The 26,801-nt window shown below is 36.9% G+C and overlaps 1 non-coding gene across 1 annotated transcript; it reads left to right on the plus strand.

Moving 5' to 3' along the window:
- Window positions 1–13,855: 13,855 nt before the first annotated feature.
- LOC116910678 lies at window positions 13,856–13,985 on the plus strand. Its single transcript, XR_004389209.1, has one exon. It is a non-coding gene; the product is annotated as a small nucleolar RNA SNORA15 (small nucleolar RNA).
- The last annotated feature ends 12,816 nt before the right edge of the window (window positions 13,986–26,801 follow it).

Raw genomic sequence — 26,801 nt, forward strand, 5'->3', positions numbered from 1 at the left:
TGTGAGGAAATCTGAGCAATAGAACTGCAGCAAGCACTGTCCTGTTTTACGGGACAGAAAGATGCAGATTTCCCTGAGTGTCAGTCCTGATGAAAGGTTACACTTCATGTGATACAATTAGGTAAGACTGGGTAATGGTGGCACTAAACCCACGTAGCTTCTGTAAACTAGAATTGGGTCAAATGTCATGCTGGATATGAACAGCATAACAAATGTGCTCAGAAATCTAGAAAATGAAGACAAATTTTATTAATGCAACATCTGTTCTCCAAAAGAATGTCTATTCTTTTGGAACCAAAAGTCCCCAAAGCAACAGAATTTCCAAGAAGGTTGAACTTTAAATTCAAATGGAGAGGGAGTGGATCTGGGGGAGAGGATAGGAGGTGGGAGGAGTGGCAGGAGGGGAGGAGGGGAAGGAGGGAAAGGTGGGGAAGGTGAGGAAGGAGGGGGTGGTGAAGGAGGGGAGGGAAAGGTGGGGAAGGTGAGGAAGGAGGGAAAGGTGGGGAAGGTGAGGAAGGAGGGAAAGGTGGGGAAGGTGAGGAAGGAGGGGAAGGAGGGAAAGGTGGGGAAGGTGAGGAAAGGAGGGAAAGGTGGGGAAGAGGGGAAGGAGGGGGAGGAGGGAAAACTGTAGTTACAATAGATTGAATGAGAGAAGAATCTATTTTGGATTAAAAGGAAGAAGAAAACTAATGCAGTAAGTACAATCTCAGGATGTGAGACGCCTAAGTATTATTTCTTTAAGGTTAATTCCCAGTAAAACACGTTATGTTGTTTTCTGACAGCTTTACACAGTAAACTGCCATCTTGCTGTGCAAGTCCCATCTGCTCAGACTGGCAATTCAGTTGACTACAATTTCCTTAGTAGAAAACCCAAGTAGCATAATTAAATTAACAACTTTGAAGAGAGCAATGGTGATCGTCTTCATTTAGTTACATTTGATTTACTATTAAATTTGAATTAGGAGAGCACAGAATATATTTTATTTCTTCAAATACATAATCTAGCACAGCACACAGAGATATAGAAAGAGGGACATGATATACATGATTTTTATTTCTGTTAGCAAAGAGAAAACACATAGTCTAATGTATGCAGAAAAAGCCATTTAACTAAATTATGGCACTTAGTCCTTAGAGGGAAATGTCTAGAATCAAAAGTTAACTTTAAAATATTTTTCTATGTCAGTATACATTTTTATTACATTACTTTAATATATTTTCTGGATTCAAAGAACAATAATTTATTAGCATCTTATTCCTGAAGTCAGCAATCTGAAGCAAGTGGTTCTAGTCCCGATTCATTTTCATACTGTTTTTGAAGGGAGGCTCAGACTGGCACATTTTCACTCCTTCAGCATTTTATAGGTCAAAGAGAGCCACAAGGTAAAGGGACGCCCCAGTCATGAAGAACGGATTCCATGCCTTAGTGAGCTATTTCATTCTTGAGGAAATAGGCGAGAGATAGGCATGAATTAAGAAAAATCAGGATTTAAAACAGCATTTCACACTTTTTCCATGTAGAAATAATATGTAGCTGTGATGGAAATTTCTGCCAATACAAAATAAGAGTGAAAAACAACATGGGGATGGGGATGGGGGTAATAGCTCAGGCTTAAAGCACTTGTGGGACAAGGATGTGGCTACCTAGTGCCTGAGGTAGAGACAGACAGGTCAGCTTTCCACACCACCTCTACACACATGCTTGCACACCCAGACACCGAGAATGAGAGAGAAAAGACAGAGACAGAGATTTCTACCAAACATCAGAAACAGAGTTGTAACTGATCAACCAAAGACTCCAGACCAGAGAACTGTGAACAAATGTATTTCCACAAAGAAACACCTTCCCAATTTAAATCATTAACGCTGTTCTTTGTCCTGCTGCCTGCAGATAGTGGTACAAAAGACAGCATCAAGTACTGTTGTTTTGCTAAATGGACGGAATAGTAGACTGCCTCTGAATTCTTATTGCTATGCCCATCTGTTAGCACATCTCTCAAATTTCATCACGGAATGTTCTTTTTGAAGTGAATGCTAGTAAGACAGAGGCCCATTCTGCTCAACATACAGAGCATAAGCGGTTCTTAAGTGCTTTCAGTGGGCCATTTATACCATGTCTTCTACCGTCAAGACTCAGAGAATCACAGAAGAGAGACTGCAAGAGCTACAGGTAGTGGCTGGCTACAGCACATTTGTTAGACATCTCAGTACTGTTTAACATGAAGTCACAAAGCCTTTGACTACATGCATATGCACAAGATCAAGCCAGCTAAAACCACAGCATCTCTAAAAGCACGAAGGACCATGCTTGTCTGAGGTACTACTGGCTACAGCTGTTGTGGTAGAGAGAGTCCTAACATGGAGACATTTGCACATCCTTTTTATTACTATACTCTCCACAAAAGCCAGAAAACTGGAAACAGTCTCGATAGCTATCAATCCGTCAAGATAGATGGATTAATAATATAGTACATATACATTCAATATAATTTTATTAAAATATAAACAAAGATAAAAATTATGATATTGAATAAACAGGACTGGAAATCATCATGTTAAGCAAAATAAGCAAGACTCAGAATGGCAAACGCTACATATTTTTTTCTCAGGCACAGATCTAGATTTTAATTTATACCTATATTTACTTTTAAAAAACGCATGTGGTTATATTTAAATACAAGTTGCCTTTAGGTCTTGAAATTTCCAAAGGGCCATGGGATGGGGAAAGAAGACATGTTAAGTGTGAAGTGAAATAAAACAAGAAAGAAATGGAAAACACGTGACATGAGATCAGAAGCTTGAGAAATAAGTAAGCGGAAAGAGACAGGAAGAGGAGGGACCGCACTTGGGGAGGGGACGGGATAAAAGAAAGTATATGTGAAAATGCCATAATGGAGCCTACCACTTTGTATGCTAACTAATAAGAAAATCTAAATAAATAATAAATGATGGCTTAAAATAAAAGAAAGTGCTCAAAGTAAATTTGAAAAGAGAATAGGGAACCAGAGCGATGACTCTGGGGGATTTCTCCCTGGCGGTTTGTTGGACAACAGGAATCATACTTTTGCTTGACACAGTTGTTCAGCGGTCATGACTTGCACTGAGCATAGTTATAGCAGGCAACCGGAGATCACCCCATGCTTTAAAATGCTTTTAATTCATTCCCATCATTTTTACTACTCTATTTGACATATTTTAGGCACTATTCATTTGTCTAGTATTAGCATGTGAAAGCCTTCATCCCGTTCCTCATTTCGTGACAGAACGTACATATTGAACACTTCTCACCGTGGCATGAAAGGCAGTTCTCAATTTGCTTCAATCCTGTCACTCCAAATCGTCACTAAATTTTCCCCAGTTAGCACGTGAATGTTTTATTGAAGCATGCTTAAATTTAAATGCTGAACTAGAAACAGACTCATAAGACAAGTGTATGCTATCAACTTTGAAAAGAATTCTATATCAGAATCATCATTGATTCTCTCTATATAAAAGTTTCTAAGAAACAGACAAAAGAAATCTAATTCAACAATATCATGTCCCTAAAACCTACTTATTTTCAAGTACTCCATTTCATATCTTAAACAGTATGCTACTATTTTGATTTTTTTCATAATGCCTTAATTGATAGTAGTACAACAAAACTTCATTGAAGATTAGTTTCAATTTCTAACTTCTCTAATTTCATTAGTAGGAAAAATATTATTTTAATTTTAATACACAAATGGCATTATTCACATAATTTATGTCAGTGTAGATAGTAGCCTGTCCGAGAGTTTATCTTTATAATATACTTTTCTCTTTATCATTTAAGAGGTCGGGTGCATAGATGACAAACAGGACTTGTGATATTTCTGATTTCTTGCGGAAGAAAAACTCTGGATGAATGTTAGTTAAAGTGACTTCAGGTCTTAATTATTATGACTTATATTCTAATGTTGATTCTGAAAAGCAGATTTCTTGGAGTAAATGTCACAGTGCTCCTAAAAGATGTCTCTTCAAGAAAGTAGTTCTCTAGGAATTGCAGTGATGCCCTCAGTAAAGTTGCTCTTATTCTAAAGTGGCAAATATGCAGGCCAAAGTTAACCAAAGCCGCATACAGCAAATAATGTCAGTTCCAAAGACATTACTGAAACTCAATAAGGCAAGATGGGTGACCAAGTCTGTTTTTATCTTTCTCATCGGTAAACTAGACAAAACCCAGCAGAAGAGAGGGGAGCAGAAGAAAATGGAAAGAGAGAGGGCAACTGAGAGAGAGAGAGAGAGAGAGAGAGAGAGAGAGAGGAATAGAGAGGCATAGAGTGGATGAAGAGAGCGAGAGAAGAGTGACAGTACTGTGTCAAAACAAACCCTTCAAAGGCATGTTCTGAACCCAGAACCATTATCTATGCCCTCCAATTAAGGAAAATTCCCTAAAGTTTCTACTGTCTTCCCAAAGATCATTAACCTGTGTGCCCTTAAACTAATTCATTCATTCATTCATTCATTCATTCATGATATAAGAACCTTCACTATCCAATCACCTATGGCACGACTTACCTTTCAAACACCATAGGGTAGGGGACCAAGACTCTAACCCATGAGTTATTGCAACACATTTAAGACAAGCCATGACATATCAAATATGTCATTTTCTTTTTTTTATTTTTTATTATATATTTCTTTACTTACATTTCAAATATTATTCCCTTTCCCAGTTTTCTATCCATAAGCCCCCATCCCCTCCCCCCTCCCCCTCCCCCTCTCCCATATGGGTATTCCCCCTATACATCCCCCTAATTGCCCTCCCATATATTCCCCTGAAGATCCAACCTTGGCAAGACCAAGGACTTTCCCTTCCACTGGTACCTCAATGCTACATATGCAATTGGAGCCCTGCGTCAGTCCATGTATAGTCTTTTGGTAGTGGTTTAGTCCCTAGAAGCTCTGGATCATTAGCATTATTGTTTTTAATGGGGTTGCAAACTTCTTCAACTCTCTCAATCCTTCCTCTAATTTCCCCTAAGGGGGTCCTATTCTCAGTTCGGTGATTTGCTGCTAGCATTGACCTCTGGATTGGACGTTCTTTAGATGTGTCTCTTAGGAGAGATCTATATCCAGTCCCTTTCCGCATGCATTTTTTAGCTTCATCCATCTTATCTAGTTTTGGTGAATAATGACAATTGCTTGAGTCACTGATTTAAACTTTGCTTCCATATCCCCTCCTATCAATATTTTCCCCCTTTTAAGAAGGAGTGGGAGCATCTGCATTTTGGTCATCCTTCTTCTTGAGCTTTATGGTCTGCAGTTTACATCTTGGGTAATTTGAGCTTTTTGGCTAATAACCAACTATCAATGAGTGCATACCAAGTGTGTTTTTCTCTGAATGAGTAACCTCATTCAGGATGATATTTTCTAGTACATTCCACTTGCCTGTTATGAATTTGTTATGAATTTCATGAACTCATTGTTTTTGATGACTGAGTAATATTCCATTGTGCAGATATACCACATTTTTTTAATCCATTCCTCTGTTGAAGGGCATCTGCTTTCTTTCCAGCTTCTGGCTATTATAAATAAGGCTACTATGAACATAGTGGAGCATGTGTCTTTGTTGTATGTTGGATCATCTTTTGAGTGTATGCCCAAGAGAGGTATAGCTGGGTCCTTAGGTAGTGTAATGTTCAGTTTTCTGAGGAACCTCCAGACTGATTTCCAGAGTGGTTGTACCAGTTTGCAATACCACCAACAATGGAGGAGTGTTCCTCTTTTTCCACATCCTCTCCAGCATCTGCTGTAACCTGAGTCTTTTATCTTAGCCATTCTGACTGGTGTGAGGTGGAATCTCAGGGTTGTTTTGATTTGCATTTCCCTGATAACTAAGGATGTTGAACATTTCTTTAGGTGCTTTTTGGCCATTCGATAATCCTCAGCTGAGAAAGTTTTGTTTATCTCTGTACCCCATTTTTAATAGGATGATTTGGCTCTCTGGAGTCTAACTTCTTGAGTTCTTTGTATATTTTGGATATAAGCCCTCTATCAGTTGTAGGATTGGTAAAGATCTTTTCCCAATCTGTTGGTTGCCATTTTGTCCTAACAACAGTGTCCTTTGCCTTACAGAAGGTTTGCAGTTTTATGAGGTCTCAGTTGTCAATTCTTGATCTTAGAGCATAAGCCATTGGTGTTTTGTTCAGGAAATTTTCCCCAATGCCCATGTGTTCGAGACTTTTCCCCACTTTTTCTTCTATTAGTTTGAGTGTATCTGCTTTGATGTGGAGGTACTTGATCCACTTGGACTTAAGCTTTGTACATGGTGATAGGAATGGATCGATTTGCATTCTTCTACATGCTGACCTCCAGTTGTACCAGCTCCATTCCAAGAATGAAAATGCTATCATTCTTCCATTGGATGGTTTTAGCTCCTTTGTCAAAGATCAAGTGGCTATAGGTGTGTGGGTTCATTTCTGGGCCTTCAATTCTTTTCCACTGATATACCTGCCTGTCTCTGTACCAACACCATACAGTTTTTAGGACTATTGCTCTGTAAGACTGTTTGAAGTCAAGAATGGTAATTCCCCCAGAAGTTCTTTTATTGTTGAGTATAGTTTTCATTATGCTGGAACCTCATACCAATACTGTCCAAACTATTCCACAAAGTTGAAACAGACAGAGCACTACCAAATTTGAAGCCACAATAACTCTTATACCTAAACCACATAAAGACCCAACAAAGAAAGAGAACTTCAGACCATTTTCCCTTACGAATAAAATTCTTGCAAACCAAATCCAAGAACACATCAAAATGATCATCCATCTTGATCAAGTAGGCTTCATCCCAGGGATTCACGGATGGTTTAATATATGAAAATCCATCAATGTAATCCACTATATAAGCAAACTCAAAGATAAGAACCACATGGTCATTTCATTAGATGCTGCAAAAGCATTGGACAAAATTTAACACCCCTTCATGATAAAAGTTCTGGAAAGATCAGGAACTCAAGGCCCATACCTAAACATAGTAAAAGCAATATACAGCAAACCAGTAGCTAACATCAAACTAAATGGAGAGAAACTTGAAGCAATCCCACTAAAATCAGGGACTAGACAAGGCTGCCCACTCTCTCCCTACCTATTCAATATAGTACTCGAAGTCCTAGCCAGAGCAATCAGACAGTGAAAGGAGGTCAAAGGGGTACAAATTGGAAGGGAAGAAATCAAAATATCAGTATTTACAGACGATATGATACTGTACTTAAACGACCCCAAAAGTTCCACCAGAGAACTACTTAACCTGATAAACAACTTCAGCAAAGTGTTGGGGTATAAAATTAACTCAAACAAATCAGTAGCCTTCCTCTACTCAAAGGCTGAGAAAGAAATTAAGGAAATTACACCCTTCACAATAGTCCCAAATAACATAAAGTATCTTGGTGTTTAATCACTTGTTTAATCAAGCAAGTGAAAGATCTGTATGACAAGAGCTTCAAATCTCTGAAGAAAGAAATTGAGGAAGATCTCAGAAGATGAAAAGATGCTCATGGATTGGCAGGATTAATATAGTAAAGATGGCCATTTTGCCAAAAGCAATCTACAGATTCAATGCAATCCCCATTAAAATTCTTACTCAATTCTTTATAGAGATAGAAGGAGCAATTTGCAAATTCATTTGGAATAACAAATATGTAATTTTCAACAACAAAAACATGAAACATGAAATGCTGATACAGAGGGAGAAGTAATTCTTTAAATTGCCATGGAGATGGGCCATTTTCTGTTTGGACATGAACTGATGATAGCTGTTTCTGCATAGATGGGTCTTATTTTATTTATGGCAGTGTTCTGTTTCATGGTGCTTGGGCTGAACAGTCAAATTACAGTAGTGGGAAGATGATTCAGCATGGGTGTTCAATATCTTTGAATATTCCCAAGTGAGCCATGCCTGGCTATGACTTCTATTAAAATGATGTGCAGTCTGAATGAGGTCCAAGGCTTTGAAGAACTCCTTGGCACTTGCTCAGATAGCTCAGTACTGAAACACAGACGTCTGCAGGAGTGCTGGTGAGACTGAGCGATGCTTGCCTCCACCTTGTCGTCCTCTCATAAACCCAATGGTTGTGGATTTTGTTTGTTTTCTAATGCTCTCATATGGTGCTGTGAAGAATGAGTGCTGAAAATGAAATATCCTGCTGATGAAAGAAAAGAAAATCCTTTGACTGTGTATGCCTCTAGGCCACGCCATCCTTCGAGTACTCTGGAGAAAAACCTGGAGCAACATTCAAGTAATGCCATGAGGACTGCACTCTCCAGCATTAAGAATTTATCTTAGAACTGTACCATGACTCTCTCTCTCTCTCTCTCTCACACACACACACACACACACACACACACACACACACACACACACACACACACTTGATGCTTGTTCTAGATGTTATTAGTCTCTGATCAGATAACCAAACAACCTAGAAAAGAATAGTCATTAATTTACACAATGTATTAAACGTGTAAGGCCTTTATTATATGCTGTATGGGTTTGATTAAAGGAAGTAATATTCTCTCAATAATTGGAAAATATGCAAGATCTCAGTATGTTTCCCAGGTTGGGCTTGAACTCACAGCCTGCTCATCCCAGCCTTCTAAATAATTGTGATTATGTGGTATACTCCACCATGCTTATCTTACAAGGATTTTAAGAAAGCAATTACAAATATTTTAATGAGAAAAATTGCACTTAATAAAAATATAGTATGGAAATGATGATTTATCAAATATCAGTTATATAAGTATCTTTGGACTTAGAAAACATAATAAATAAATTAACTAGAGGCAGTCAACAAGGGAATGGATTGTGCAAAAAATTAAATTTGATGGCATGTTAGTAAAATGATATATATACCCTCAGGAGAAAAGAACAATGAAAAAACATCAAGCTTTAAAGATATGTGTGGTATCAGCAAGGATACTGTATAATATATGTCCCAAAAGAACAATGATATGAAATGGGAAAAAAATAGAATTTGAAGGAATAATTATTCAAAACTCTTCACTTATATAATTTTAATTCATATATTAAAAGTTTAATAAATGCCATTAAAATAAAAGGTCAGTCATATAGAGGGATCTTAACTCAAAGGAAAATAAAACTTAAAAGTTAAGAATATGGTTCAGTATTAGAATGCTTGCCTAGCATGTCCAAAGTCCTGGGCTAGATTACCAGAGTGAATGCATAGATATGTGAACACAAACATTAAAGATAGAGTTTGCCAGAATTAATAAGCTGTGGTGATATCTATAAGATATGGGAAAGGAGAGAAAAAAGAGGAGGAGGAGGAGGAGGAAGTAAAAAAGGAAAGGAAGACTAAGGTAGGTCAAGGACAAATAATAGCATATGTGTGTCATAGAAACAATACCCAAAGCAAATTTGAAATTCTTATACTAGGTCAGAAACAAATATTTTGACAAAAATTTTACTAGAAACATAAGGCATATACATACTAGAATATTAAAAGTCAAAAGACAAACACAAGTTGTCAAAGATACTGATAATTTGGATCTTCTCAAATGTTGGTATAAGTGTGTAAAATGATGTAGACAATTTGTAAAACAGTTGCACAATTCCTCCAAGTGTTGGACAGACTCACCAACTCTATTCCTAAGAATATACACAAGACAAATGACTAATGTGCACCCCCCAAATCTACACATGCGTGTTTATAGATGCACAACATTATCTGTGAAGGCAAAATTTGTAAATGGTCTACATGTCCACCATCTGACAGCCAAACATACATACCGTAGAAAGATACTCTTTGAAAAATACTGAAATATGAAGTTCTGATATGTGGTATGTGTGTTGTGGTCCAGCTGTGGTTTTATGTCCTCTGTTTTCTCCCTCTCAGGGTATCCAGGGCTGGAAGGATGAAGCAGAGTCTAGAACAGGTGGGGTTCTGCAGCCTTCCTTGGGGGTTGTTGGGATAGGCCTTCTCCGAGCATTTTAGTGTCATAGCTCTTTTAGCAGATGGTCCTCAATGAAGCAGCTCTCTTAGATGATCTGAGGGTGTGTGCTTTATTTTGGGTAAGCTTGTATGCATACACTTTATTTTGGGTGAGCTTGTATGCATACACTTTATTCAAGGTAGACCAGGAGTGTATATGGACCTTGGAGAGTGGAAATAGTTTTCAGAGTAAATGAAAATGATTGGCTTGAATTTCAAGTTCTGTGAATGCCTCATTTGTATGGATATGTATTCCAGGAAGCACAGGTACATGCTGGACGGTTCTTATGGGGAGTTTGTGAAGGGATTTGTAGGTTTGCCAAGCATTACTCAACCTTCCCTGGGTAGAGGATAGGAGGAGTCTGGATTGCCAGACAAATTCAGAGAAGGGGAAGCCCTGCTACTACTTTGCACTGCTCTCAGAGGAGCAATCCAGTTATGGTAGAGAATGGCCTTAATTAGCAGGATTTGCCAACAGTAATACCTGTTATCACTTCAATAAACTTTGAAAACTTTACAGAAAAGGGGAAAAACTGCAAAAGACAAGATGTTACTTTACAACAGTTTTGACTTGTACTTTTCTGATAACCTACAGTGTTGAACTATGTCATTTCTTTGATCATTTGTATATGTTATTCTATAAAAAGGGCCCTCTGAAATCATTGTCAAACTTTATAATTGACTTGTCTTTACATTGATTTCCAAGTCAAAATATTTCAGTGAAGTCTGAATAAAAGTCTTTGTGAATTATGATCCTTTTGCTGATAACACAGGGAACACATTTGTAATCATTCAGCAACTATGATAAGATGGAGACTATTCATAAATATTCCTTATCAGGATCAGATCATTTTGTAATGATCCTAGACAGCTTAGCACTTTATCACAAAAGGTGCTTTTATGAGAATAGCAAGAAATCCATGTGTGATTGTTGATGCTAATTGTCCACATAACAATTGACTTTGGAATCACAGACAAGGAAATCTCAATAGATAATTGTATATCTATATATAATTCTAGCTTACACTGGTCAGGGATTGTTTAATTGGACTAACTGGGGTGGCAAAATTTTATCTTCTGGGCCTTGGGCTGAATAAATGAGACAGAGATAGGAGAGGGAAAGTTTCAAGGAAATATGAATTAATTCATTGTTCTCGCTGCTCTAGGCAACCCTAACATTAACCCTAACCCTAACCCTAACCCTAACCCTAACCCTAACCCTAACCCTAACCCTAACCCTAACCCTAACCCTAACCCTAACCCTGTACCAGCATGTTTACCTGTTTTAAGTCGTTGCTGCCTCTGCTTTACCCATGATGATGAACTATAGCCAAAAGTTGTGAGTCAAATAAACCCATACTTCTGAGAGTGAATTTCCCAGGGTATTTTATCACAATAGAAAATATTAATGTAATTTTATTATTGGTTTCCTTTATGTAATATTAATGTGCATATCCCACTGACATAATTTCTATATTATCATAGTCATTATTGACAGAGGTTCACTAGTTTACTAGTATTTCTTGAAGAACATGTGTTTAGTGTCACAGAAGAATCAGAGTTGCAGCTTAATAATTATAATTTTACCTTGAACATTATTGTAAACATAGCCAATTTAACAGGTGAAATAAAGGACGTTTCTACTAAACTAAGGCGTGGTGGTTAAAATTCAGGAAATGTCAACATTTCTGGGAGGGAGAGAGATAGAAATGTGGTAATACATAACAGTAATTATTTGTATCAACATCCAGAAACAAGAGACCCACAAATTACCTAAAAATCAATGCATCTCTTATGTTTGATTTCTAACATCTTTGTTAGGGTTTATCTCTTTATAGTTTGAAGAAATAAATTTTTTCTTTAACAAATAAATAATAACTTATAAATCATTCCTGAGCATAATAATCCTATCGGTTATCATTAGAAAGTTCAAGGGAGCAGTTAAAAATGTATTTCTCATTTGGGCCTGTACAGTTAATATGACCATCAATTTATAAGTTACAAGCTTTTCAAGCTAGTAAGTTTATAGATCTTAGCCAAAGTAAGTATATGATGCAGGAAAACCTCTGAGCATCTATTGGTCTACCAGGGAATAAGTCTGCTTGGCCAACCTTTCAGGCTGTTGCCTCAATTAATCTATGTCTAAGCTAAAAAGACAATTCAATCTTTCTACAGTTTTATTAACATTTTGGCAATTATTTGTGTATTTGTATAGGTCTGGATGATGGTGTGACATGTGTAGTGTAATGGAGAAGCTAGGGAGTAGATTCTACTCTTCTACCTAATTACATTCTGGGATCTAACTCAAGCTGTCATGTCAATCTTGGTTGCAAGTGGCTTTATGCACTGAACTACATTGTGAGCTCCTGACCAAATAATTGAGACTCGCATATTACTTAGATCAGAGAACTATCAGAGCTTGCTCTAGAAAGCTTTCAATGTCCTTTCTATAACACTTCTAATTGCACTTACTACATAGTTGTCTAACAATGTTGTAAAGACTATTAAGTGTTTCTTTACATTTGAAATAGATTTTACGTTGGTCTACATGCAAACAGACAATGAGACCCATTCCAATGACTTCATCCTCAAGGAATTTCAGGAAGAACAATCACCCCTGGCAACTGTGAAAAGGCCAGGTGATGTTAGCACTAAAAAAAAGACTGACTCCGTTTAGAGCCTAATCAATTAGAGAATTACAGCTCTCTATGGTCAGAGAAACTAACAAAGCCAAGGACTTAATTTTTTTAACACCTTCACTTTCATGACAGGTATAGCACAACACAGTGTTGGAAGGAGACTTACGTCCAGTTCTTATCAATCAGAAAATAGACAAGAGCAGTAACAACAAACACTTAAACACAACAATAAAAATCAAACACAAGTCCAAGGCAGGGACAGCTTCAGGAGTATTGCCTGGTATAGTGGTATAGAGACAGCACACTAGATATACAGTACGGGACGAGCATCAAATTATAAAATGAATGTGTGTGTGTGTGTGTGTGTGTGTGTGTGTGTGTGTGTGTGTCTACAAAATATAAAACACAATAAAAGTGCAAATAGAGTGTTTGGTCTTCTTGTGAATTATGATTAATTAGATAAATGCTCTCACAAAGCTTGTGTATAAAAATGGCACGTGGTGATGCTCACTAGAAAAAATAAGGAAGAAATTGATTATACCTCAAGCAGAACTTCTACCTAGCAATATTTTCTTGAACTTTCTGATTCAAATGACTAAAATAATATAAAAAGGAATTTATGATGTTTTATACCTGGGATATGATGAGAATGCAAGACTCTTCGTGTTCATAATTTTATTTTAAAAATCTCGACTTTGCTATAATTCCAGAGCCTTCTCTACTAAAACCTGTCAGAATGGTATTAAGGTTCCTGTGGCAGTTTTACTGTGACTTCTCATCCAATATTTTTAGTAATGAACCTGTGTGACTACAAGACATTACTATTGTTGTAAATGCAGCCTTTTGGCATAATAGTTTTATAGTCACTCAAATTTATTTCTCCTAGTAGAGGAAGCATTTGGGAGTAGTGTAAAGTACAAATGAAAACATAGAAGTGAATTATGGATTCTTTTGTTGTTTTGTACATCTTTACTTAGAATTATTTTATGGATTACCTTTATGGTTTGGTAAAACACAGGAAAAGAAAGTCGAGGAAGGGAAATGCTGCCAAAAGACTTCCCATGTGGGACAAAACACAGGCATTCACTGAAGGCCTTTTCCATGAAAGTGTGCACAGTATTCCTTAGAATTCATTGTGCCTGATGAAGGACACTACAGTGCCAGTTTTATTTGTAAGCATGGAGAGTTTTAAAATGTAGAAACTGTGAACTATATAAAACTTAAAATGTCTCAGCATAGGTATGGCTGAATGCTGTGTTCTTCAGTCAGTAATTTACACAGCCAGACACCATGCAAAAGTAAAGTCTTCCTTTAAGATGGCTGATATTCTATATTTTGTGGTATATCATCATTAAAAGTGAGTACAAGTAAAAAAAAGTCTCAGCATGAATTTTGCCCATGATTTTTAAAGCTTTATTTAGTTTTATTTAACGTGTTTGAATGTGTTTTGAAACCTACTTTAATTAGGGTTTAGTGTTTTGTCTACATGTATGTAAGTTTACTAAGTGAATATCTAGTGCTTGGAGGAGCTAGAAGAGGACACTGGATCTCCCTGAACCTGGAGTTAGAGACGATTGTGGGCCATCACGTGGATGCAGGTAGCTGAACCTGAGTCCTCTTCAGATGACACAAGCACTCTTAGCCAGTAAGTAATTTTTCTACTCCAAATCTTTCATGTTTGATTTTCAGTAGAAAGATAAATAAGGCAAGGAACATGTCAAGTTCTCGTGTGTCTGAAAACCGGGAAACCCTGGAAAACGATCTTTTATTCACCTGATGTAATTGTTATCTGCCTCTGCTAACCTGGGCCTAGTCCTGGAAACTTCTAGCCTCTGCACAATCTAATCTAGGCCTTGAGTATTTGCAGCCTCTCAGACTAACTGCTTAATAAGCTTACCCCTTACCAGTTTTTTTTTTTAATTCTGGCTGGCTTTTCAACTCAGCTCTTCTGGCTCAAAAGTCCTCTCCATCCTCTGATTTAATCTGTCTCTCCAAACTTCTCCTGAATTGTTCTGCTTGGTCTAAAACCTGGAGATCTTTTCTATCTTCTGGCTCCTTCTTATTCTCTGGCTCATTCTGCCTTTATCCATGTCTAGCTTATTATCTCTCTTTATCCATGGCTAGCTTGTTCTCTCTCTGCATCCTGCCTCTTTACAACTGTCCCAGGAAAACTGCCTCTTTCCTCTATTGCTCTGCACCTAAGCAGCTTCCCTTTTCTTTCTCTTCTCATGAGGGTTGGGCATGTCCTATTCTGTAAAATCCTTCTCTGATTTGTTACTTTATCTGACACTCAGTTAGACATCACTTTTAAAATGGTTGCTTTCTTCTATAAACTAACTTTACTTTTATCGTTTGGGATTAAAGGTTTGTGAGGAATACAGAGGCGAATGCCAGCAGGAAACCACTGAACTGAGAACGGGACTCCCGTTGAAGGAATCAGAGAAAGGACTGGAAGAGCTTGAAGGGGCTCGAGACCCCATATGAACAACAATGCCAAGCAACCAGAGCTTCCAGGGACTAAGCCACTACCTAAAGACTATACATGGACTGACCCTGGACTCTGACCTCATAGGTAGCAATGAATATCCTAGTAAGAGCACCAGTGGAAGGGGAAGCCCTTGGTCCTGCTAAGACTGAACCCCCAGTGAACTAGACTGTTGGGGGGAGGGCAGTAATGGGGGGAGGATGGGGAGGGGAACACCCATAAAGAAGGGGAGGGGGGGGGTTAGGGGGATGTTGGCCTGGAAACTAGGAAAGGGAATAAAATTTGAAATGTAAATAAGAATACTCAAGTTAATAAAAAAAAAAAGTTATGTGAGGGCTGAGTCACACCACAATTAGAAACAGCTTTTGTCACTAAATAACATAGCCTAGGGTTTCACAATGTGACCAAATACCATGCCACAAAATCCACTTACTATTAAATCATCAGGACAGAGAACATGTCACAATGGAAAGTATAAAGTAATTGGAATTCATTGAAATACTTCATTGAGCACTTGAGATGAAGCTAAAAGTTTAAGAAAAAGGAAAATATAAGCAGTAAATATAAAGAAAATTATGAAACAAATAACTGAGGAAACAAAAATGAGCTTTTAAACATAAGGGAATGATCACAATGCCAAAGCATAACAAATATGAATATAAATGTATTAAAAATATAAAATCAGAGCCTAATAAATACAAATGTGAAATCTAATACAAATGATGAATGATAGTATAATTAAATGCAAAATGTTAACATGAAAAACACAAATGCGATAGTTATTCATGGTTGTCAGCTTTTCCCTTTAATTAACTAAAATCCAAAAATGAAGGCCACACTAATGAGTTTATTTTTTTCTAAATTTGAAATAAGAATACCCACTCCTCAAAATCATGAAACAGGGAGATACACCTTTAACCTGGGCCATATCTTCTGCTGGAAGCCTGTATAATGATGTGGAAGAAGGAAGCTCTTGCTCTTTGCCTGCTTGCCCTCAACCTACTCACAAGACCATTGGAGTCTACTTCTTGTGGATTCCAGTGTATACTGAAGACAAGATGACAAAAATAGTTATTTTACATGAAATAAGACTAGCCTCTGATTTTAGGACTGAAAGACCTTAAGATGATATTGTCATTGCCTTTAGGTTAATGCTCATCAAATGGAGAAAAAAAAAGTAAGGCTACCAATAAACTAAAAGGAAAAAGAGATCCAACAACAACGGCAGTAGCTGGAGATACTTAATTCATAGCTAAAATACTTCAAACAAAGAAAAACTGTCACAAATGGATTCTACCAGACCTGTGGAAATGACCATAAAAGTGCATCAGAGCTGCCAAAATCAATGAATATTTCTTTTTTTTTTTTTTCGGAGCTGGGGATCGAACCCAGGGCCTTGCGCTTGCTAGGCAAGCGCTCTACCTCTGAGCTAAATCCCCAACCCCCCAATGAATATTTCATAATGAGTGTTTATTCTCTACTGAATGCAGTTCTACCCAGTTTGGGGGGTTGTTGTTGTTGTTGTTGTTGTTGTTGTTGTTGTTGTTGTTTTGTTCTATTTTGTTTAGGTTTTTTTAATCTGTGTGAACCCATGTATGTTACTGGCCATATGGGAGCAGTAGATGTTCCAAGTGAAGAAGTAAGTGTGATTGGTATAGCACATACAATATATCACCCCAAACCCAGAAAGTTAATATTTTGACTTTGCAAAACCTCTAACAGCACAAAGAAAACTCAGTGAAATTGAGTGACTTCAGCCACTGGCCTACTCTAAGATACCATATTGTTAAATAAAACTCCGAGAAAATTATGTCATTTTAGGGGAGGAAACATTATGACAGTGCAAATCACTCCTGAGCTTCCTCCCTAGCTTCATGGCTGAATGAATTTCTGTTCATACTTTTCTGTATGAATTTTGTAGAAAAAATAAGAAAAGGGGTTATGATATCAATTAGTAATTCTAACTACAAGAACAATTAAGAAAGTGTTTATCAACATTATTAAAAGTCCTCAATATATTTAAAGAATTTCCAAAATACTTCCTTTTGGTTGTTGTTGTTTGGGGTTTTATGTGTGATTTTGGGAAAGCTTCTCTGTGTAGACCTGACTGCACTAGAACTCATTATGTAGATTGGCTGGCATTGAACTCAGAGATCTTCTGCATCACTGCCTCTGCCTCTGCCTCTGCCTCTGCCTCTGCCTCTGCCTCTGCCTCTGCCTCTGCCTCTGCCTCTGCCTCTGCCTCTGCCTCTGCCTCTGCATGTGCCCCACTATGCCCAGCTAGTACTTTTACTTTAATGAATTATTTCTAATATTTTTAAAAGAAACCTATAATTTGAATGTTAGTACACAGTTTTTATCTCAGTACTTGGGAGACAATGACAGAGGGAGATGGAGTTCAAGGCCACCATGGGTTATTTATTCACTCTACCTCAAAAATAAAAAAAGACCTATTGAAATTATTTTAAAGGTACAACACACTGCTTACATACTGACAACTGACTAATAATTTTCACAGCAACTCATAAAATTGTTCTCCCTCAGTCACATTGAGAATGCTTGCAAAGAACAAGGAATGTGGATGACACGAAATTGACTACAATGCCATTCTGTGCAGGAATCAACCGAGTTATTGCTGCAGGAACTAAACTTCAGTTCTGCAGTAGTGTTTCTCAAAGAAGTTATAAATAATGATGCAAGAAACAAATATGAAATAAAAACTCTCTGGGGGGTATTTCAGTGTGTGCGTGTGAGAGTGTGTGTGTCTGTGTGTGTGTGTGTGTGTGTGTGTGTGTGTGTGTGTGCGTGTACTCATAAATGCACTCCACTGTAACTATAGAGGTTAGAGGACAACCTGGAGAAAGTAGTTTATCTTTCCAGAATATCAAGCTCAGGTCATCAGATTTGGAGGAAGCACCTTTACCCTCTCACTGACCCAGCTCACTAGCCGAAAGTGTTCGTAAGTAACCATCAATGCAATCAAAAGTTCAATTGAGGAATTACAAGTTTGATCCAGGTGAGGTCCTGTACCTGAAGTAAAGGGAGTGACTGAGTCACAAGTGCTCGCTGTTGGTGGTGTCCTGGATAATGGAGATGGGGGTTGGGGTCAGTGCTATAGCCTGAGGAGGAAAGGATTCGGGGAGAACGCAACAGTCATGATAGGTGACTGGCACATTCAGGAACTGACCTAATAAACAGAATCAAGAACACAAAAGCCAAGGTGCTTTGAGCAAGACAAGTTAATAATAAAGGAGGAGAGAGTGAGACTGTACAATTTATGGAAAAATATTATCAAATATAAATATGCATGTGAGTTTCTATATTTAAGCACATTTCTTTATTTGCAAACATAATTTTCTATGTTCTGCCCATAAGAAGAACCTGGAGACAGAATAATCCCCTAAATCTAAATCTAATTAAAAAACTTTGGCTACAAAAGAACGAAATCTAACACCCAGACACTAGCCACTAAATTCTACTCTCTATAAAAATAACCAAGAATAGCTTCTAAACTATGACAGATTTCTCCTTGTCCCCAACTTTTCATAATTTATAATGTAAGTATAAAATATTTTTTTGAATTGACTTCACTGTTGTTTTTCTTAAAATGGCATGAAATGGGATCTCAACTCTTCAGATGCACTATTTACACACTTGGCTGCAAGACTATATTACCCTGCGTGGGGCGAGGGTTACAGTCAGCTTATAGGTTTATGAACCAATGTAAAATGAGTTTGGAGCGAAGCTGACATTCAGTCAAGGGCAACAGAAGAGTCTTATGAGAACAAAGTGGAGAGGCACATCCTGGTTACCCTTGATGTAGACATCATTCTTATGATAATAACACATTGAAGAAATAAGTCACAGATAATTGGTAATACTAATTAAGGAAGGAATGATACATAACAGATGAAGGAGTTATGACTGTGGATGATTGATGGGACGGCAGTGTCTTAGCCAGAGGTTACAACTGCTTTAAAAAAATATGCTGAGACTTCAATACAAAGAGTTTACAATACTCTACAGACTGATGTCTCTCTCAGGGACACCAGCATGCTCAACACTTCCCCACACACAAACACACCACAGCAGACAAGTATGTATCAATGTAACTTTTTGTTCTTCTAAAGCAATTGCTAAAGGAGCAGAAGCTACACCGACTATAGGAAAGCATTTCCCCTAAGTGACTGCAATTAATTACTTTGAGCTGCAGGTTCTTGCACCATTAACAATTCTCTTTCTCTTCCCTGTCACTCAGGAAGACTAAGCACCCTCAAAGGTATTAGAATTTGTAAAAGCCTAATCATGGTGATGGCAGTGATATAACCACAGTGATGACTATGAGGTAGTAATTCTTACAAAAGCCAGAACTAGCAATGGTCTTTAACATTTCATACAGGTTGGTTCACATTATACTCAAAAGCTACACTATCCAAACTATGTTTATTACCTTCCAATGATGGACTCAGTGAGGCTTAACAATGTTCAGGATGTTTAAAATTCCAGATGTAGGGTAAGTTTAAAACTAATTTAGTCAAAATGTGTGCATTTTAGACAGTTAACTAAAATGGTCATAAAGTTGTATGTCATAAGATGGAAGATATAGGGGCATCTTGTTTATATTCCTAAAACCACAGTCTACAGGCATCTGCCATTCATTTCTAAAAACCTTGTTAATTTTGCCTAAATATTCTCTGATGCCAGAGAAGCATGAAACAGAAAGAGAAAAATGGGCTTCCGCCACAGGTACCAAAGATAAGATGTTTAGATTTCTTGCAAGTGGTCCAATATGCCTGAAGCTAAAGCTTACAGTTATCTGCACATACCAAGCTGTTCCTGGAACTTACATGTTTGGCCTCATGTGTTCGTGATGTGCCTGTATTTGCCACATCTTTGGTCTACATCAGAGAGAGCGTTTTTAGTTGAGGAGCATATCAAATCTAGTCCACCTATTTGGTTTAACATTTACTATTCTCAAAAATGAGCAGCATGTAAGTCTGATCAATTGAAGCTTAGAGTCACATAAAGAACACAAATGGCCCCAACTGAACTCTATACCCAGAAGAAAATCAGCAAGAAGGGAAACAAGATCTGGATTATAAGCTAGTATCTAGAGACTTTGATCAGTGTCCAAGAAAACGAATGATCAATAAAATTCAACATTTTAAAAGTGTGCTGTCAAAGTATTTTCAAATTTAATGACACTCGCATTTGCAATCATACTTTAGCAAGACCAAAACAGATGGATACTGCTGTAGTTTGAATCAATTATTTTAGGAATATTTCTGGTAGTGTTTGGTGTGTTTACAAAGGAATTTAAATTATGTAGGGATTAAGCTAAGCCACAGAGCAAAACATTTTGCTTGTTCTTATATCATATGTACCCTTCACTCTCTAGCGAGGCACCTAGCAGATAGCCCTAGACCATGTTTAAAGATTAAAACCCAAAGGAAATTGCCTCTAAATATTCCCAAATTGAAATCTAGTCTCCCCCTGCTCTCCTTTACAAAACTGTCCCTTTCAAAACAGAAAATCTAAATCCTTGTTCTCATCCCCATTTTTTATGGTAAATTTGAAAACACTGTTGTCTTGGTGATTTTAAAAAAAAAGGACAGCATTCACTAACATTACTTTATTTTCATAAACATGTATTGAAGAAGCTTGTATCGAAATTAACATCTGAAGCACAATCATGGGACCAGATAAATCATTCACCTGCTTCTGTAAAACCACAATAGGGTCAAGGGATACTATTTAACTTGGGATTTTTTGAAAAGTAATTATGTAAAATAATTGAAGAAAATTATCCAAGATGAAGCAGATTTTAATAGGAACACAGCTGAGGAGTCTCAGAGAACTGAGCCAACCTTCATTAGAAAAAATAATAAAGTAGACGCTCCACAAAAAAAAGTGACTGACACTCATTCTCAGTAATACATAGATGGTCTCAAAAGAAAAAAAAACAAGTGAAGAGAGTGCCCTGACGGTGAGAGAGAAAGGAAGCAGAATAATAGCAGCAGTTGAAGCAGAAAAATAGTCACAGAGTCCAAGTTTCTACTTCTGTATTTGAAGAGAAACTCTAAAGAGCAAGCTGCTCTGAAGTGTTTAACAGACTTGTGCCAGCACTATGGCTTCATGTTCCAGCAAGACCAAAACAAGAACAGGGTGGAATCAACAAGTGATAAAAGGGATGCTTGGCATAAACATGCTCGCCAAGGTCCATGCATTAGAAACTCAACTCCTCATGACAAAGGATGGAAATGGGACTTAGGTGAAGGTGTCAGGGTAATAAGGACTTGCACCCAAAGTTGGATTAGTGCTGCAATCACAGGATTAGGGATTAGATTCAACAGGTAATTGGCTTCTTTTCAGTTCCTTCCTCTCTCTTACCCTTCCTCTCTCTTTGTTGTTTTGCTATGGGAAAGAGTAAGAAAGCCAATGCTAGGAGTTTGTCCCTTCCATGCCTTTAGAATCATTAGACCATCAATTCCTGTTCATTATAAAGTGCCCTGCACTTGATGTGTTACAGTTGGTTTCATATGCATTTTAGTCAACCATGACATACACACTAAGCTATCATTGCAATTCTCCTTCTCACATTCTTTGTTTTAAAACTGAAAGTTGAGATTGTATATCAATGTTGCTTAAGCAGAACCTATTTAGAGTTTATATAATATTATCAGGCAGATTTTTTTTAAATATAATTCCAGGAATTGTTACTGGTTTGGATCCATTTTCAGACTACAGACTTCATATATCATTAACTATCCTGGACACAGGGCTATCTTACAGCACTTCCAGTAGAGAGGACATGTAAACAAAGCCTAAAATAAATTCATTATTTTATTTAAATAGATCTGTTAAAACTTAAACAAAAATACTGTCATTTTACTTCTCACTCTAAAATGTGCATGGGAGACCCTCCTCAAATAAACTGATGAGCTAAATGTACAAGTGTTGATTCTAAATTGTAGGACACTGGTAAGTGCATTAAGTTAAACAAGCATGCAAAACAAATTCTGTGTTGAGTGTTTAAAACAAGCCAATTGACACACAGAATAGTGGTTATTAGAGGACGAAAGGGTGACGGGAAAGAAGAATAGTAGGAAGTATCATAAGTAACCACGTGGCAGTCAGCTACGATGTCTATGTGTCCATATGTGTGTGTACATATGTGTGTACATATATGTGTGCATATACATGTGTGCATGTGTGTGTACATATGCATGTGTGTGCGCGTGTGTGTGTGTATGTGTGTCATTGGAGTGTCATTCTCAAAAGAATTTGTTAAATTGTATAATAACTAAATAACTAAAAGAGAGGAACTCAAAGCAGCCAACTAAAAAATAATAATAAATTAATAGAAATGTTAATCATATTGAATTGATCAAGAAATTGCATATATATACATATACATTAAAATGGCAGTATGTCACATAAATATGCCTAATTATGCATATATGCATGCATAAATGTAAAGAAAAAACAATGGAAGCTATAATACATTTATTCAGTCATATGACAAACTGACCAGTGTGTGTGTTAAGGTCAATATATACACACATATATAATGGATGGGCGGAACATTTTTATATAACAAATGTCCTCACCTGATTATCACTTGTGGAACTATCTAATTTTAAATTCTCCAATCTTAGCAGTGTTTAAAAATGCAGTGTCTTAATATTGGCTATATTCACTCAGCTGTGCACTAGATTTCTTGATTTTGTTTTACCTACCTAAATAAAACTTATTTTTATTGTGTACTATCTCACTAAGAACTCTCTGAACTTACTTTTTCCGGTCCTAGTAACCACCATGCTCCTCTCTGGCTACTATATGGGTATTAAAATGTCTGAGAATTTTAAGACTGATGCATGACTATGTGGTAGTAATAGTGTAATCGCTAGCAAGAAGTCAGAGGAGGCATTCATTTCTGTGACAGATAATCTAGGTATTCTGGAAAGGTATTCTGGTTTGCCTTACAGTGTGATAGCACACTTCATCCAAAGCAATCTGGAAAACTGACAGCCCATCATCCAGGGAAGGCAGTGCAGGAGCTCGAGCAGTAACTGAAGCAGAAACCACAGAGCAATCTGCCTGCTGGCTCACTTTCAGCTAATGTCCTGACTCAGCTCCAACCCACCTGCCTAATGTTGGCACCGTCTGCGCCTTCTTACAGCAATGAGCAATCAAGATCATGTCCCAAAACTGTCTCCACAGGCTTATCTGATTAAGGCAATTCCTCAGCTGGACTTGCCTCATCCCAGGTGACTGGCTCTTGGTTTTGTCATGTTGACAGGAAACACTAACCAGGACAGCAGGGGATTAAATTTTTATGTAAACAATTGTAAATATAATTAGTCTTATACTTTCATTGAAAACCAAGTGCTTTCTACTACCCTGTGTTCAGAAATTGTCAACATCAACATGTCTTCTTAGCTTATATTCCCTCACAGCCCTAGACAAGTGATAGCATTTGCTGGGCCACTGGCTAACATGTTAAAGCAGTCTGTTTAAAAATATGTCTATGAGCCTTGACCAAGCTCAATGAACTTCTTCTTGAACTTTCTGCCCTCATTACTGCTGTCTAAACCTGCATCCATGCCACATTCATTCCTACGCTAAACAAAACCCATTCTAGGTCTAGAGAAGATCTCCTCATATAAAATTGCAGAATGAAACAAGGTATTTGTGACCCCTTTTCTTAGTTGAGCCCACAGGAAGTTTACTCATACAGAAACCAACATTGTAGTACTGGAGTTCAATATAAGCAAAGAATAAGACTTATTTAGAAGGGGAAAGCATCTCAGAAAATAATCTATGTTGTAACAAAATGAACCTGACTATATTATAAATATATGAAAGAAATTCCCTAAAGGAATTATGGAAGAATGATGAGAAAAATAAGCTTAAACTAGAAAGAGTGAATTGACACCATGTAATCAATGCATCTTAGTTTATAAAATGATTTCCCATGGCTATGGTCATTAATAATTCCAATTCTACTATTCACAGAAATTAGAAATGAATAATTAAACACATGGATGGAAACTGTGAAAGCCAGGTTTCTCCATGTGGCAGTGGGGATTTACTGACCAAGCTGATTTAAAGCAATGATCCCTACACAGAAGGAGCACAGCTATTACCTAGACTCTACACTCTTCTCCAACTTAAAGGCTTCTGTAAAACATCATCCAAAGATTTGCTGCAAAATATAGCAACTAAACTGTAAAATTATTTACCCAGAAAGTAAGGAATTCTTAAATATGAGAACATGTACTTACATACAGACATACATGTGCCCACACATACAAGCATGAGTGCAATCAAGTGGCCACAGGAGAAAATTAAAAGACCTACTAAAAGCCCATTCTAGGAATGAATAAGCAACTAAAAAAATACTCAACTTTCAAAAGAAGAATAAAAAGAAATGCCTCTCCAAAAAATGTCCGGTCTTTAGAATGACATTGGAACTGTTGAGTTAGCCATGACCTGTGCTGAAACACTAGCATACTTCAGCCTCTTCATACTCAGTGTACAAATGGCCCTGCATAATGAGACCTAGTCATTTTGTATTTATAATATATATGCACCCCGTCAGTACTCTTCCACTAGAGAATACTGACTAATATAGGATTTAACGACTTAATAGGTAAAGGCTATTTTGTTCCTGTATCAGTATTACATTCTAGCTCCTATTTTGGTAGCATTTGCTCGATTTCTTATCCACTGTAGTATTATTATTATTTTTTATGTTAAAGACACATCTTATGTCAAATACCTTGCGATAGTGTTTTAAAAATTATATTTTCGCTTAAATTGTCAAACATTTTTTCCTCCAAAGATAATTATTATGTAATCGTACTCTTAATGTGAAAGTGACCAAATAGTTACTTACAATCATTCATTTTTCTATAGCTTTAGATTTGAAATTCATGTAAGTCTGGTTAATTTGAGTTAAATAGTTTAAAGTCATTTGGAATGAATAAAAATGTTAGGTCATTTTTCACATTTATTCCATCAATATCCACTGTTTTGTCACATAATTAAAGTGAGTACAATTCACAAAACTCAATATCTATTTATTTATAGCTCAAAGGGAATTGTGAATCAGATTACATAGAAGGGGATAAAATAAAAGATAAATCAATACTCTCAAACTGACTTCAATAGTTCAATATAGCTCAAATGATACCTTCAATGAGCAAATTAAAAACAATATTCAGAAGATAATTTTATTAATATTTTAATTTTTCAATGAAACAGAAGCCTTCATCTAATAATGCACACAAGATATAAACATCACATAATTGAAGAAAATCAAAGATTCATAATGATATATATCCTTACAAATATATATTCTTACAAACATATATCCTTATAAATATATGAAATAGAAAAATAAATATTTGAGAGTTCAGTTCTAAAGGATATATTTATACTACCTATCTAAGTCTATAGGAGCACTGTAAAAGAAAGGCAAAAAGAATGGCAGAAGACTGAGTAAAGCTGTAAGATTTCCCCTGGCACAACACCAGCCACTGCGAGCCCTTATTCATAGCAGCTCTTGGTATCTGCAATTGATCTGCAAAATATTGCCATGTCAGTAGTCAGTCAAGAGTGATGGAAGGACTTGCGGGGTTCCAAATACTTAATGTTGAACTATCAGCTACTGACAGATTCTGAGAGAGGGGAGTTACTGTCTTTAACTTTGAACCCACAGCTAAGCACACCAGATTCCTGTGGACACATCAAACTCATGGTCACACATCCAGCCCTAGTAAAATCCCATCACAAAACAAAAAACAAAAACAAAACAAAACAAACAAAAAGACTTGGATGTGGGAAAATATTCTCAAGGAAAGATGAGGGACTAGCAGGGGTAGGAGGAAGATAAAGGATTGGAACAAAAATGATGCACTCTATGCATGTATTAAATTGTCAAAGAATAAATTCAATCAATGAACAAGAGAAATGAGACTAAATTCTGAGCAAGAAGGATAGCTTTATAAAAAACCTGTGGGAAAATTCTACTTGGTAAGAGAAATCTGACACAATGTGCTGATTTCTCAAAGAACATCTTCCCCTTGTGACTAAAGTCACCTGAAGTACAAGGGTATTTTGCATTGTTTGAGCAGTCGGATTATCTAATTAGACACTTACTGAAGTCATTTCTGAAATAGAATAATTGAACTATAGAACTTATCCTCTTCACAATGTCCTTACATCATTGCCAAGTGATAAAGCGAGATCAGATACTCCTTCTAACACTTTCATAGATAGGCAACATCCCAACTTCTTATCCCATGTGGACATGAATAAAGGAAGTGATAGTACATACATCTTATGTATGGGAAAGATAGATGCAGCAGAACTAGTATGTATGTGGATATCTGTGCCCACTCATTTGGATATGGCGGCCAGATGCTGCTGCTGGGAAAAAGCTACAAGACATAAGCTGTAGTATATTGTAAGAATCTACTTACATATTTAAAAAAAAAAGCTGTTGTAAAAGTAAATTTTCCTGAGCTTTGTTTTAAAAAAACAAAGTTCAGTTTAAAAATATAAGTGCTAGGTATTGATGTATATTGTGCATGTAATTAACCTTACAGCTATATAAACTTGTCTGTTAATCAAGATATGGTGATGGGATTTTCATCTAACAATAACATCTCCCTTAAGGGATAGATTTCACAA

This window comes from Rattus rattus, chromosome 9 (genome assembly GCF_011064425.1).
Source record: "Rattus rattus isolate New Zealand chromosome 9, Rrattus_CSIRO_v1, whole genome shotgun sequence".
Classification (NCBI taxonomy): Eukaryota; Metazoa; Chordata; class Mammalia; order Rodentia; family Muridae; genus Rattus; species Rattus rattus.